The sequence below is a fragment of the Crocuta crocuta genome, unplaced genomic scaffold (assembly GCF_008692635.1).
Source record: "Crocuta crocuta isolate KB4526 unplaced genomic scaffold, BGI_CrCroc_1.0 scaffold391, whole genome shotgun sequence".
In the NCBI taxonomy this organism is placed as follows: Eukaryota; Metazoa; Chordata; class Mammalia; order Carnivora; family Hyaenidae; genus Crocuta; species Crocuta crocuta.
Genome location: NW_027529586.1, coordinates 83,311 through 97,625, shown reverse-complemented (window position 1 = coordinate 97,625; position 14,315 = coordinate 83,311).

Sequence of the window (14,315 nt, the reverse complement as noted above, 5' to 3'; positions counted from 1 at the left end):
TGATTTGGGGACCAATTCCCCTCTTTCTCTGTTGCTGCCACATTCTCCATCTCCCCCTCTTACACGCACACCTTTTCCTCTGGTGTGGTTCCCTAGCACTAACATTCCTTGTTAGTAGTCAAGGATTTTCATGTGTCTTATACATTGTAGAGATAATCGCTCTAAATACTCACCATTCCCAAATTACTTGCAATGACTAGATATGTATTTTTCTTGATAAACTTTAGAATTATTTTTTTAAGTTTGAAAACTTGCCATAATGACATATTTAAAATTTCACGACTCTCCACATTTATTTTGAGGAAAATGGATGTTTAAATATCTTGTTTTCCCATCTAGAATGTGACATGTTTTATGAAGGCTTGATCAATGTCTCAATAAAAATTTGTAATCATCTCCATAGAGCATACAGGAACCTTGCCTTATGGTTTTCTTATTTAAAAAGTGGCTTGCCTTATTTACATTCGATTCACATTTTCAAAGAGCTGATTGGAAAGGGCTTAGTATCTTTTGCTGAATTACAGCACAATCCTCAAAGGCATTGGTGCATGTTTGTATGTAATGTTGATAGGCCTATATTTAGCAATACACAAATGTGTATTCAACCACAGAAATCTGTATCTGAAGTAAATATTCAGTGATTTGTAGGTCATACCCAGCTTCATATATGTGTTTGTATATGAACACACAGACTTCTGTATCTGACAGCACATGGGTCAGTATCCGACTACACATATGAGTGCATATGTGTTAGTATATGTATTTGATCTGATCACACACAGGTCTGTGTCTGTCTACACCTAGGGCTATATCTTGCCATACACAGGTCTGAATCTGAGTGTATATGAATTTTGGCAGGGCTTGACTGAACAATTCTTCTATTCCATGTGGCATGGACTGATATTCAGTGGATAGCTGAGTATTTTAGGTATTCAGTGGGTAGCTGGGCTTTTAGGGAGTATTTAGGATGACTTTACTCATGGGAGTGGTGCCTTGGAATGGATGGGAGTGGTGCCTTGGAATGGATGGCTAGAAGACCAGGCTCTTCTGGCTCCTTCTTCTTCTCCATGTAGCCTATCTCTCCAATGAGTGTGTCAGACTTGTAAAATGGCAGTTCAGGACTTCCAGAGGGATGACATAGAAGATATTAAGCCAATTAAGATCTCATCCCATCCTGACATCAGCTTGAAGTTCAGGATCTCAAGTTCTAAATCCAGAGTGCATATTATACCAAATGAAAAGGCAACCTATGGAATGGGGGGAAATATTTATAAGTCTTATCCCTCATAAGGGGTTAATATCCACAACGTATGAGGAACTTATACAACCAAATAGCAAAAACAAAACAAAAAACTGATTACAAACTAGGAAATAGGCCTAAATAGACATTTTCCAAAGAAGACACACAAATGACCAATAGGAACATAGAAGGGTACTCAACATTATCAATCATCATGAAAATGCAATTCAAAACGTAATGAGATTTTGCTTCATACTTGTTAGGATATATGTTATCAAAAACAGAAGATACTTTATGTGCTGGTGAGGATGTAGATAAAAGGGAACCCTAGTTCACAGTTTTTGTGTATATAATTTTTTTCAGCCACTATAGAAAATAGTATGGAGATTCCTCAAAAAGTGAAATAGAACTACCATGGATTCAAGAAATTCCACTTCTGTGCATATATCCAAAAAGATGAAATCAGAATCTCGAGGAGATATCAGCACTCCCATGTTTGTAGCAACATTATTCAAAACAGCCAAGAAACAATCTAACCATCCATTGATGGATGAATGGAAAAAGAAAAGATTATACACACACACACACACACACACACATATATACACACACATATATATACATATATATGTGTATATAAATATATACATATATATGAATATATTCAGGTATAAAAAAGAAGAAAATCCTGCAAATTGCAACATCATGAGAGACTTTGAGAGTATTTATGCTAAGTAAAATAAGTCACACAAAGAAAGACAAATTCTGTATGATCTCATTTATATGTGGAATTAAAAACACAACTTGTAGAAGACAGGGAATGGTGGAATCCAAGGCCTGGAGGGTGGAAGAAATGTTTCAATGTTAGTTTAAGGGTACAAATTTCTAGTTATAAGTTGAATAAATTTGGGGGAGCTAATGTATAGCAGGGTACAGTAGTTAACAGCAATGTATTATATAGTTGCTGAGAGAACAAATCGTAAATGTTCTCATCCCACACAAAAATTCTAATTATGTGAAATGACATGCGTGTTAACAATACTTATTGCGGTAATCATTTTGCAATATATGGATATATCAGATCATGACATATACCTTAAATTTACAGAATGGTATATATCAATTATATTTTAATAAAGCTGGGAAAACATCCATCTATCCACACATCCATCCATCCATCCATCAATACATACATAAAAGAAGACTTTATAAATTGAAAAAACAAAGTCTTTGAAATACAGACATGCTATTTCTTCCATATGCCTTATATACAATTTGGAGGTGAACATCATAGATGTTCACCAAATAGATACTCTTGTCTGCAAGTGAACGTCATGGTGCTTCCTTTTGTGCATTTCTCTTAAAAATTTTGCAGAGTTGGGGCGCCTGGGTGGCTTAGTCGGTTAAGCGTCCGACTTTCGCTTAGGTCATGATCTCGCGGTTCGTGGGTTCGAGCCCCGCGTCGGGCTCTGTGCTGACTGCCAGCTCAGAGCCTGGAGCCTGTTTCAGAGTCTGTGACTCCCTCTCTCTCTGACCCTCCCCTGCTCACGCTGTCTCTCTCTCTCTCTGCTAGAAATAAATAACACATTTAAAAAAAAATTTGCAGAGTTTACATATTTTTCATTAGAGTTTATACAAGGCCCACCACACTCATAAATATTTTGAGGCTAGCCCCTGTCTTCCAGATTTGGGCTAGAAGTCTGTGTGGAGTGGGATAACACCCTTAAGCTTCTCAGACACATTTTTTTCCTATTTAGTAGAGTTTATGAGACACATCTTAAATCTTTCAGAAGTTTTCACAGGGTCTTGCATCTACATTTTTGAGATGATATTTATTTTTGTGCCATTTCTTACTTTGAGAACTTTTTGCTCTTTAGAGAAGCTATGGATGAGAACCAGTTTTATACCACAACCCAGCAGGTCTTGGCTCCTTTCATCTTTCTCCTGAATTCAGGAGAACTTAACAGTTAACGTTTTAAGTCACCTATGTTTACCCATACTTCATTATATATCATGCACTGCTGAGGAACCAGCTGGCACTTTCAATATTCTGCTTGGAAATTACAGTCAAATTCAGCTGCCCCGCCCCCCAGGGGTATTTCCTATTCTCCATACTACTGTAGGGGAGGGTATTGCCAAACTTTTCCAGCACTTAGTAACATGAATCACTTTCTCCTTAGCTTCCAAGATAAATTCATCCTGTCTTTTAAGGCTTTACCTACAGAGGCCTCAAAGCCCTTCTAGCTCCCAGCAACTCCTGGTGGTGCCAAAACCAATGCCACATGCTTTACATTTCTGTAATGGAAACACCACACTTCCAGCTTCCACTCTTTGCTCTGATTTCCTTTTGCTACATGGCATAAGACCTCGAAGTTTTGTGACTTAAACCCACAACCATTTTGACTTAACTCACAATCTTCTGGGCCAGAAATTCTGACAGGTGGCTTGGTATTTTTTCTGCTTCATGTGGCATGGAGTGAAGTCACTCTGTGTTATTCAACTGATAACTGAGGGGTCTTTAGGATTCTGGGAGTGACATGATATATTCAACGTGCTGAATGGGAAAATATGCAACGAATATTATTTTATCCAGCAAGGCTGTCATTCAGAATAGAATGAGAGATAAAGAGTTTCCCAGAAAAACAAAAAACTGAAGATGTTTATGACCACTAAACCAGACCTGCAAGAGATATTCTTTCCCATTCCCTTTTGAATGGGAAAGAAAAACAAAAACAATGAAGATAAGAAAGAAACAAAGAAAATCTCCAGAAACACAGACTTTGTAGGTAATACAATAACACTAAATTCCTATCTATCAATAATCACCTGAATGCAAATGGACTAAATGCTCCAATCAAATGAGGTAGAGTATCAGAAAAGTGGGGAAAAAAAGACCCATCTATATGCTACCTACAAGAGACTCCTTTTATTTTTATTTATTTTTACGTTTATTTATTTTTGAAAGAGAGAGACAGAACATGACTAGGAGAGAGGCAGAGAGAGAAAGAGACACAGAATCTGAAGTGGGATCCAGGCTTTGAGTTGTCAGCCCAGACCCCGACATGGGGCTTGAACTCATGAACCATGAGATCATGACCTGAGCCGAAGTCAGACACTTAACCGACTGAGCCACCCAGGTGCCCCACAGGAAACTCATTTTAGATCTAAATATCCCTGCAGATTGAAAGTGGGGGGCTAGAGAACCATTTCTCATGCTAATGGATGTCAAAAGAAAGCCTTACCAAACATACTTGTACCAGTCAAACTAGGTTTGCGTAGCAATGTGTAGATTGCTTTGGGTAATATTGACATTTTAAAAATATTTGTTCTTCTAACCCATGATAATGGAATATCTGTGTGTGTGTGTGTGTGTGTGTGTGTGTCTTCTTCAATGCCTTTCATAAGCTTTCTATAGTTTTCAATGTATAAATTTTTCACTTCTTTGGTTAGGTTTATTCCTAGGTATTTTATGGGATTCCTAGATATTGTAAAGGGATAGATTCTTTGATTTCTCTTTATATTGCTTCATTATTGAAGAAATGATGCAACTGATTTCTGGACATTGATTTCGTATCCTGTGATCTTGATGAATTCATGTGTCAGTTCTAGCAGTTTCTTGGTGAAATATTTCTGGGCTTACCACATATAGTATCACATCATCTGCAAAGAGTGAAAGTTCGACTTTCTTCTTGCTGATTTAGGTGCCTTTTATTTCTTTGTGTGAGCTGGTTGATGAGGCTAGGACATCCAGCATTATGTTAATAACAGTTGAGAGTGGACATCCTTGCCCTGTTCCTGGCCTTAGGGGAAAAGCTCTCAGTTTTTCCCCATTGAGGATATTTGCAGTGGGTTTTCCCATATATGGCTTTTATGATCTTGAGGTATGATCCTTCTATCCTTACTTTCTTGAGGGTTTTTATCAAGAAAGGATGCCGTATTTTGTCAAATGCTTTCTCAGCATCTATTGAGGGTCTCATGTGGTTCTTATTCTTTCTTTTATTAATGTAGTGTATCACATTGATTTGTGGATATTAAACCAGCCCTGTATCCCAGGAATATACCTACTTGATCTTGGTGAAAAATTCTTTGAATATATTGTTGGATTCAGTATACTAGTATCTTGTTGAGAATTTTTGTACCCATGTTCATCAGGGAATTTGGTCTGTAATTCACCTTTTTAGTGGTGTCTTTGTCTGGTTTTGGAATCAGGATAATGCTGGCCTTGTAGAATGAGTTTGGAAGTTTTCCTTCCGTATTCTATTATTTGTTGGAACAGCTTCAAAAGAATGGGTGTTAACAGTTTTTTAAATGTTGGTAGAATTCCCCTGGAGAGCTATCCATCCCTGGACTCTTGATTATAGATCTGTTCAAATTTTCCATTTCTTCATGTTTCAGTTTTGGTAGTTTATATGTTTCTAGGAATTTGTACATTTCTTCAGATTTCCCAATTTTTGTTGGCATGTAATTGCTTATAATAGTCTCTTATTTTTTTTTTTGTATTTATGCAGTGTTTGTTGTGATCTCTCTTCTTTCATTCATGATTTTATTTACTTATGTCATTTCCTTTTCCTTTTCATCAAAGAAGCTAGGGATTTATCAATTTTGTTAATTCTTTCAAAGAATGAGCTCCTGGTTTCATTTATCTGTTCTGTGTTTTTCTTTTTCATGTGTTTTGTTTTGTTTCTATATCACTGAATCCTGCTCTAGTTTTATTTTCCTTCTTCTGCTGGTTCTGGGCTTTATTTGCTCTTCTTTGTCCAGTGTAAGGTGTAAGGTTAGGTTATGTTATTGAGACCTTTCTCCCTTTTTAAAAAATGTTTATTTTTGAGAGAGAGAGAGAGAGAAAGAGAGAGAGAGGACGAGTGGGTAAGGGACAGAGAGTGATGAAAACACAGAATCTGAAGCAGACTCCAGACTCTGAGCTGTCAGTACAAAGCCCAATGCAGGGCTCGAACACACAAACTGTGAGATCATGACCTGAGCTGAAGTCAGACGCCTAACTGACTGAGATAGTCAGGTGCCCCCCACCCCTTTTTCCTTTCTTCCTTTTTAAAGAGGGCCTGAAGTGATATATATGTTCCTCTTATGACCACCTTTGCTGCATTCCAGAGGTTTTGGGCTGTCGTGTTTTCATTTTCATTGGATTCTATTAACTTTTTAATATCGTCTTTACTTTTTTGGTTAACCCATTCATTCTTTTGTATAGTGTTTTTTAATCTCCAAGTATTCATGGTCTATCAAAATTTTTTCTTGTGTTAAATTCCAGTTTCATAGTGTTGTCTGAAAATATGCAACATATGATCTCAATCTTTTTGTATTTCTTGAGGGCTGATTTGTGACCCAGTATGTTATCTATTCTGGTGACTGTTCCATGTGCACTCAAGAAGAATTTGTTACTAGACATGTCACCAAGGACAGGAGAAATAAAAGCAAACATGAACTATTGGGGGTTTATCAAGATAAAAGGCTTCTGCACAGTGATGGAAACAATTAATAAAATGAAAAGGCAGCCTACAGAATGGGAGAAGATATTGTTAAATTACATATCAGTTAGTATCCAAAATCCCTAAAGAAATTCCCAAACTCTACACTCAACAACAACAACTATACCAAATAACCCAATTACAAAATGGGCAGACAACATGAATAGACATTTTTCTAAAGAAAATATCAAGATGGCTAACAGACACATGAAAAGATGCTCAACATCACTCATCATCAAGGAAATACAGATCAAGACCACCTCACACCTGGCAGAATATCTAAAATTAGAAACACAAGAAACAAAAAGTGTTGGCGAGGAGGTGGTGAAATGGGAACCCTAAAGCATTGTTGGTGGGAATGCAAACTGATGCAGCCCCTATAGAAAACAAAAGAGTTTCCTCAAAATGTTAAAAATAGGACTATCCTATAATCCAGTAGTCACACTACTGGGTATTTACCCAAAAAATATAAAAACACTAATTCAAAGTGATACATGCACTCATATGTTTATTGCAGCATTCTTTACAATAGCCAAATTCTGGAAGCAGCCCATGTGTCCATTAATGGATGAATGGATAAAGAAATAGTATAGGTGTGTGTGTGTGTGTGTACATATACACAATGAAATATTAATCAGCCTTAAAAAGAAAGAAATCTTGTCATCTGCAACAGCATGGATGGATATAGAGAGTATAATGTTAAGTAAAATGAGTCAGTCAGAGAAAGAAATATACCATATGATTTCACACATATGTGTAATTTAAGAAACAAAATAAATGAGCAAAGGAAAAAAAGAGAGAGAGAGGAACCAACAGAGTCTTAACTATAGGAACAAACTGGTGCTTACCAGAGAGATGTGTGGAGGATAGGTGAAATGGGGATTAAAGAGTACAGTTCTCATGATGAGCAAGGAGTAATGTATAGAATTACTGAATCACTCGCTTGCACACCTGAAACTAATATAACAATGTATGTTAACCATATTGGAATTAAAATTAAAAACTTACTTTAAAAAAGTAAGATTCAGAAAACTATGCAGTACTTCATATAGTTTCAATAAAGGCAAGGCGTATGAAACTCTAAATAATATACTTTCAAGATACATACATATGTAGTTAAACTGTTTGTAACTATGATTAGCCAAAAGTTCAGCATTACCTTGGCAAGAGGCAGATGAATGGTATCAGGGAAGTATGCCCAGGTCATTTCAATGATATTGATCACATTAAAGGTAAAGTAAATTGCATATGTTATTCAATATGCATGAAAAAATACTTAATAAATTTTTAAGATAAGAGAAGTTCTAAACTATTTTTCATTAGAAAAGAAAATTCTTGGAGGGAGTTAAGATGGCAGAGCAGGATGGAGACCCTGAGCTTGTGTTATCCCAGAAATGCTGCTAGAACAGCACCAAACCATTTTGAAAACCTAAGAAAGGGATCTGAGGACTAACACAACAATCTGCACAACTTTAGCCACAAAACTCAGCAGATACACGGTGTGGAGAGGTGAAGTGTGGGAGAAAAAAAGTTGTGGAAGGTAAACGTTGTTTTGTCGAAAGCGGACAGAGAAAGGTAAAAAAGAGGGGAGTGCGATGCATTGGGAGTGCAAGTAAAGCACTCTCCCAAGAGTACCTGGAGAGAGAGAGGAAAAGTGAAAACCCTCACAGGGCACTGAACAACAAATCTGTTTCCCAAAACCATTGACAGGAAGAAAGAAAAGGGTTTCAATACCACCAGGATTCTATAAACAGTGGAGTTCAGAGTCTGAAGTTTCAAGGCTCAATGCCTGGCAGTGCTCTGGTGAGGAAGTAGGGCAATTCTCCAGCAGCAGACTGTGGTGTCTGAGGGATTCATGTGCCACATGGGGAGAAGTAGATCCCCTGTTTGGAGTGCTTTTTGTAGAGGCCAAATAGCTTCCCCACAGGCAAAGGTCCCAGCAGATGCTGGAGAGCAGCCAAGTTTGCTGATATTTGGACAAAGACACAAAAGAGTGGTGAAACATGGTGCTGACTGTATGCTGTGGTTTGTCATAATCTCTGAACCTCTGCTGCTGCGTGATTGCACAATCGTTTTCTGGGGCAAGGCGGCACCCAACCATTCCTCAGCAAGGCCCTCCCCCAGAGAGTTGGCATGGGTCCAAACCACAGGGGTCTCTGAAGCATGGGGTTTTGAAACACAACCCCATCTGAGATAAAATTTTGGAGGGAGGTGCCACCTAGTAGGCAGACAGCTTGGATACTGACAGTGTAGAGGCAGGTAGTGGACAGAGGCCTGAGACAAAGGAGGGGTGCTTTATCAGAGGTCTGTGAGAGCACCAACTTCCTGTGCCAGAAACTAGGGACCTCGGTGAATCCATTTCCACTTCTTTCATGGAGGTGCATACACACACGTGCACATGCATGCCACAGTGATCCACCCTAGTAAGCTAAGCAGCAGCACCTAGTAGAGAACAGAACCATTACACCAAGCCCAACCCAACTGTGCCCTCCAAACACTTCCACTAGAAAACCAACACAAGGACTCCGTCTGTTTAGTATATGAACTATAGAAGGAAGGCTTCATAATTCCAGTTCAAAGGGAAAATGGATGTAACTTAATTTGGACTTTATTCCATTTGATGCTTCATTTAATCATTTTCTTTGCTTCTGTTTTTGTTTAAATTGTTTTCTTTTTTCTTTCTTTTATTCATTCTTGGATACAAAAAGAAAAACAATATTTTTTTACTTTATTTTTTTATTTTTAAAAAATTTTTATTCTATTTCTTTATTTCATTTTATTCTCTTTTTATTATCTAATTTTTTTAATTAAAAAATTTTCTTACATTTTTTCTTTTTCTTTTCTTTCCCTGTTCTATCAAGCTTCCTTCAACAAGCAGACCAAAACACGCCTAGGATCTAGCTTTCTTTATTTGATTTTTTGTTTTGATTCTAATTTGTAATTTTAATTTTTTAATTTTATTATATTTTTCTTCCTCCAAAATGAGAAAATGAAGGAATGCACCCCAAAAGAAAGAACAGGAAGAAATGATAGCCAGCAGCTTAATCAACAAAGATATAAGCAAAATTTGTGAACCAGAATTTAGAATCACAATAATAAGTAAACTATTTCGGGCTGAAAAAAGCATAGAATCCCTTCCTGCAGGCATACAAGAAAGAAAATCTAGTCAGGATGAAATTAAAAATGCCATAACTGAGATGCAATCTCGAATAGATGCCACAATGGCAAGAATGAAAGAAGCAGAGCAGCAAATCAGTGATTTATAAGATAAAAATATGGAGAATAATGAGGCAGAAAAAAAGAGGGAAACAAAGGCAAAAGATCATGGTACAAGACTTAAAGAACTCAGCGACTTATTATAAAGGAATAACATCCAAATCATAGGTGTCCCAGAAGGTGAAGTGAGAGAAAAAGGGGCAGAAGTTTATGTGTGGAAAATTACAGTTGCAAACTTTCCTAATCTGGGGAAAGGCACAGATGTCAAAATCCAAGAAGCACAGAAAACTCCCATTAGATTCAACAAAAACTGACTACCAACAAGGATATCATTGTCAAATTCACAAAATACTCAGGCAAGGAAAGAATCATTAAAGCAGCAAGGGAAAAAAGTCCTTAACCTACAAGGGAAGACAGATCAGGTTTGCAGCAGACCTAACCACAGAAACTTGGCAGGCCAGAAAGGAGTGGCAGGATATATTCAATGTGCTGAATCAGAAAAATGTGTAGCCAAGAATTCTTTATCCAGCAAGGCTGTCATTCAAAATAGAAGGGCAGGCTAAGAGTTTCCCAGACAAACAAAAACTAAAGGAGATTGTGACCACTAAACCAACTCTGCAAGAAAGTATAAATGGGTCCCTTTGAGTGGAGAAAAGGCAACACAAAACAAAAAGGACCAAAAACCAAAAAGATGAGAAAGGACCAGAGAGCATCACCAGAAACACCAACTCAACAGGCAACACAATGGTACTAAATTCGTATATTTCTGTACTCACTCTAAATATCAATGGACTAAACTTTCCAATCAAAAGACACAGAGAATCAGAATGGATAAGAAAACAAGATCCATCTACACGCTACTTACAAGAGACTCATTTTAGACCTAAATGCACCTACAGATTGAAGGTAAGGGGTTGGAGAACCATCTATCATGCTAATGTTATCAAAAGAAAGCTGGAGTAGTCATACTTATAACATACCAATTAAATTATAAGATAAAGACTGTAACAAGATATGAAGAAGGGACATTCCTTCTGTTTCTTTTCTTTTTTTTTTTTTTAATAGCTTGGGTATTAACTCTGATTTAATTGTCTGGTAGAATTCCCTTGGGAAGCCATCTGGCTCAGGACTCTTATTTGTTGGAAGATTTTTTGATAACTGATTCCATTTTTTTATTAGTTATGGATCTGTCAAATTTTCTATTTCTTCCCATTTATGTTTTAGTAGTGTATGGGTGTCTAGGAATTTGTCCATTTCTTCCAGATTCTCCAGTTTCTTGACATATAATTTTTCATAGCATTCTCTGATAATTGTTTGTATTTCTGAGGGATTGCTTGTGATAAGTCCATTTTCATTCGTGATTTTTATCTATTTGGGTCCCTTCTTATCTTTTTGAGAAGTTTGGCTAGGGCTTTATCACTTTTGTTTATTTTTTTCAAAAAAACCAGCTCTTCATTGATCTGTTCTACTGGTTTTTTTTTAATTCTATATTGTTTATTTCAGCTCCAATCTTTTTTAAAAAACTTCTTAATGTTTATTTTTAACAGAGAGAGAGAGAGAGAAAGAGAGAGAGAGAGAGAGAGACAGAGTGTGAGTGGGGGAGGGGCAGAGATAGAGGGAGACACAGAATCTGAAGCAGGCTACAGGATCTGAGTTGCCAACACAGACCCCGATGCAGGGCTTGAACCCATGAACTGTGAGATCATGACCTGAACCAAAGTCAGACGCCCAACCTACTGAGCCACACAGGCATCCCAATTTCTGCTCTAATCTTTATAATTTCTCCTCATCTACTGGCATTGGGGTTTCTTTTCTGTTCTACTTCTAGTTCCTTTAGATGTACTGTCAGATTTTGTATTTGGGAATTTTCTTGTTTCTTGATATAGGCCTGGATTGCAAAGTATTTTACTCTTTGGACTGCCTTTGCTGCATCCCAAAGGGTTTGGACTGTTGTGTTTTCATTTTCATTTGTTACCATATATTTTTAAACTTCTTCTTTAATTGCCTGGTTGACCCATTTATTTTTTTAGTAGGATATTCTTTAACCTTCATGCATTTGGAGGTTTTCCAAACATTTTCTTGTGGTTGACTTCAGGTTTCATAGCATTGTGATCCGTAAATGTTCATGGTATGATCTCAATCCTTTTATATTTATTGAAGGCTGTTTTGTGACCCAGTATGTGATCTGTCGTGCAGAATGTTCCATGTGTACTCGAGAAGAATGTGTATGCTGCTGCTTTTAGATGAAAAGTTCTGAATATGTCTGCCAAGTTCATCTGGTCCAGTGTACCATCCAGAGTTATTTTTTCTTTATTGATTTTCTGTCTAGATGATCTGTCCATTGCTGTCAATGGAGTATTAAAGTCCCCTGCAATTACTACATTCTTACCAATAAGATTCTTCTGTTTGTGATTGTTTTATATATTGGGTTGCTACCGAATTAGGTGGCATAAGCATTTATAATTGTTAGCTCTTCTTGATGAATAAATCCCATAATTATGATATAATGCCCTTCTTCATGTCTTGTTATAGCCTTTAGTTTAAAATCTAGTTTGTCTGGCATACATATGGCTACTCCAGCTTTGTTTTGACTTCCAGTAGCATGATTGATGGTTCTCCATCCCCTCACTTTCAATCTGAAGGTGTCCTCAGGTCTAAAATGGGTCTCTTGTACACAGCAAATAGATGAGTCTTTTTTCTTTCTTTTTTTTTTTTTACTCGTTCTGATAACCTATGTCTTTTGATTGAAGAATTTAGTCCATTTACAGTCAGTGTTATTACTGAAAGATATGGATTTAATGTCATTGTTTTCTCTGTAGGTTTCATTCTTGTAGTGATGTCTCTGACCCTTTATGGATTTTGCAACTTTCCACTCACAGAGTCCCCTTTAGGATCTCTTGTAGGGCTGGTTTAGTGGTGATGACCCCTTCAGTTTTTATTTGTCCGGGAAAACCTTTATCTCTCCTTCTATTCTGAATGACAGCCTTGCTGGATAAAGGATCCTTGGCTGCATATTTTCCCTATTCAGCACATTGAATATTTTCTGCCACTCCCTTCTGGCCCACCAAGTTTCAATAGATAGGTCTGCTACTACCCTTATATGTCTACTCTTGTAGGTTAAGGCCTGTTTGTCCCTAGCTGCTTTCAGAATTCTGTCTTTATCTTTGTATTTTGTCAGTTTCACTATGAAATGTGCAAAAGATCAATTCCTGTAATTTTTGAAGGGAGTTCTCTGTGCCCCCTGGAATTCAGTATCTGTTTCCTTCCCCAGGTTGGGGAAGTTCTCAGCTATGATTTGTTGAACTACACCTTCTGCTCCTTTCTCTCTCTTCTTCTTCTAGATTTCCTATGGTACAGATATTATTGTTTCATTGAATCATTTAGTTCTCTTATTCTCCCCTCATGGTCTAGAATTTTTTTATCTCTTTTTTTCAGTCTTCATCTTTTTCCATAATTTTATCTTTGATTTCATTTATCTCCCCTCTGCCTCTTCAATTCTAGCTGTCACAGGCTCTCGTTTATTTTGAACCTTATTTACAGCAGTATTTAATTGATCAGGAATATTTCTTAGTTCCTTGATCTCTGCAGCAAAAGATTCTTTGCTGTATTCTATGCTTTTTTTCCCCCAAGTCCAGCGATTAATCTTATGACTAGGCTTCTAAATTCTTGACCAGATACATTGTTTATGTCTGTTTTGATCAATTCTTTAGCTGTAATTTCTTCCTGGAATTTCTTTTGAAGAGAATTCTTCTAAGTCTTCATTTTGGCTAGTTTTCTGTTCCTTTTGTGTTTTAAAAACTTGTTATGTGTCCTGCACCTGTGAGCATTACTATGTTAAAGAGGGCTCATACACTGCCCAGGGCCTGAACCCTCAGAAGATGTTTTCTGGACTGTGTTACTTGCTCTCTGTTGTTGTGACTCTGGTTGCTTTATCTTACGACTTGTAGTGATGTTTTGGTCCCTCCACCACGTATGCTTTGATTTGTTTATTGAAGAAGCCCTGGAAAGGAAAACCAACCAACCAACCAACCAAAAAAACCCAAAAACCCCAGAAGCAACAACAGCAACAGAAAACAAGAACACCAGCAACAACAAAAGAACAATGGGGTGGGCACAGTGGTGATTGACGAGGCTTTACCCATACAAAGAGAGAAATGACATGGGTGGGGAAAAAGAAAAGAACAGATAATTGACCTGGCAGAGAAACTATGTGGCTTAATCGAGAGTGAGAAAAAGGAAAATAGAGATGTAGATATAGAACAGGCATAAAGACAATAGATTAAATATGTCTGGTTAAACAAACCAACAACCAGAGTAACCAGACTAGAGGAAGGAAGAGATAAGAAGGGGAAAGGGAAGAAAGAATATGTATGTGT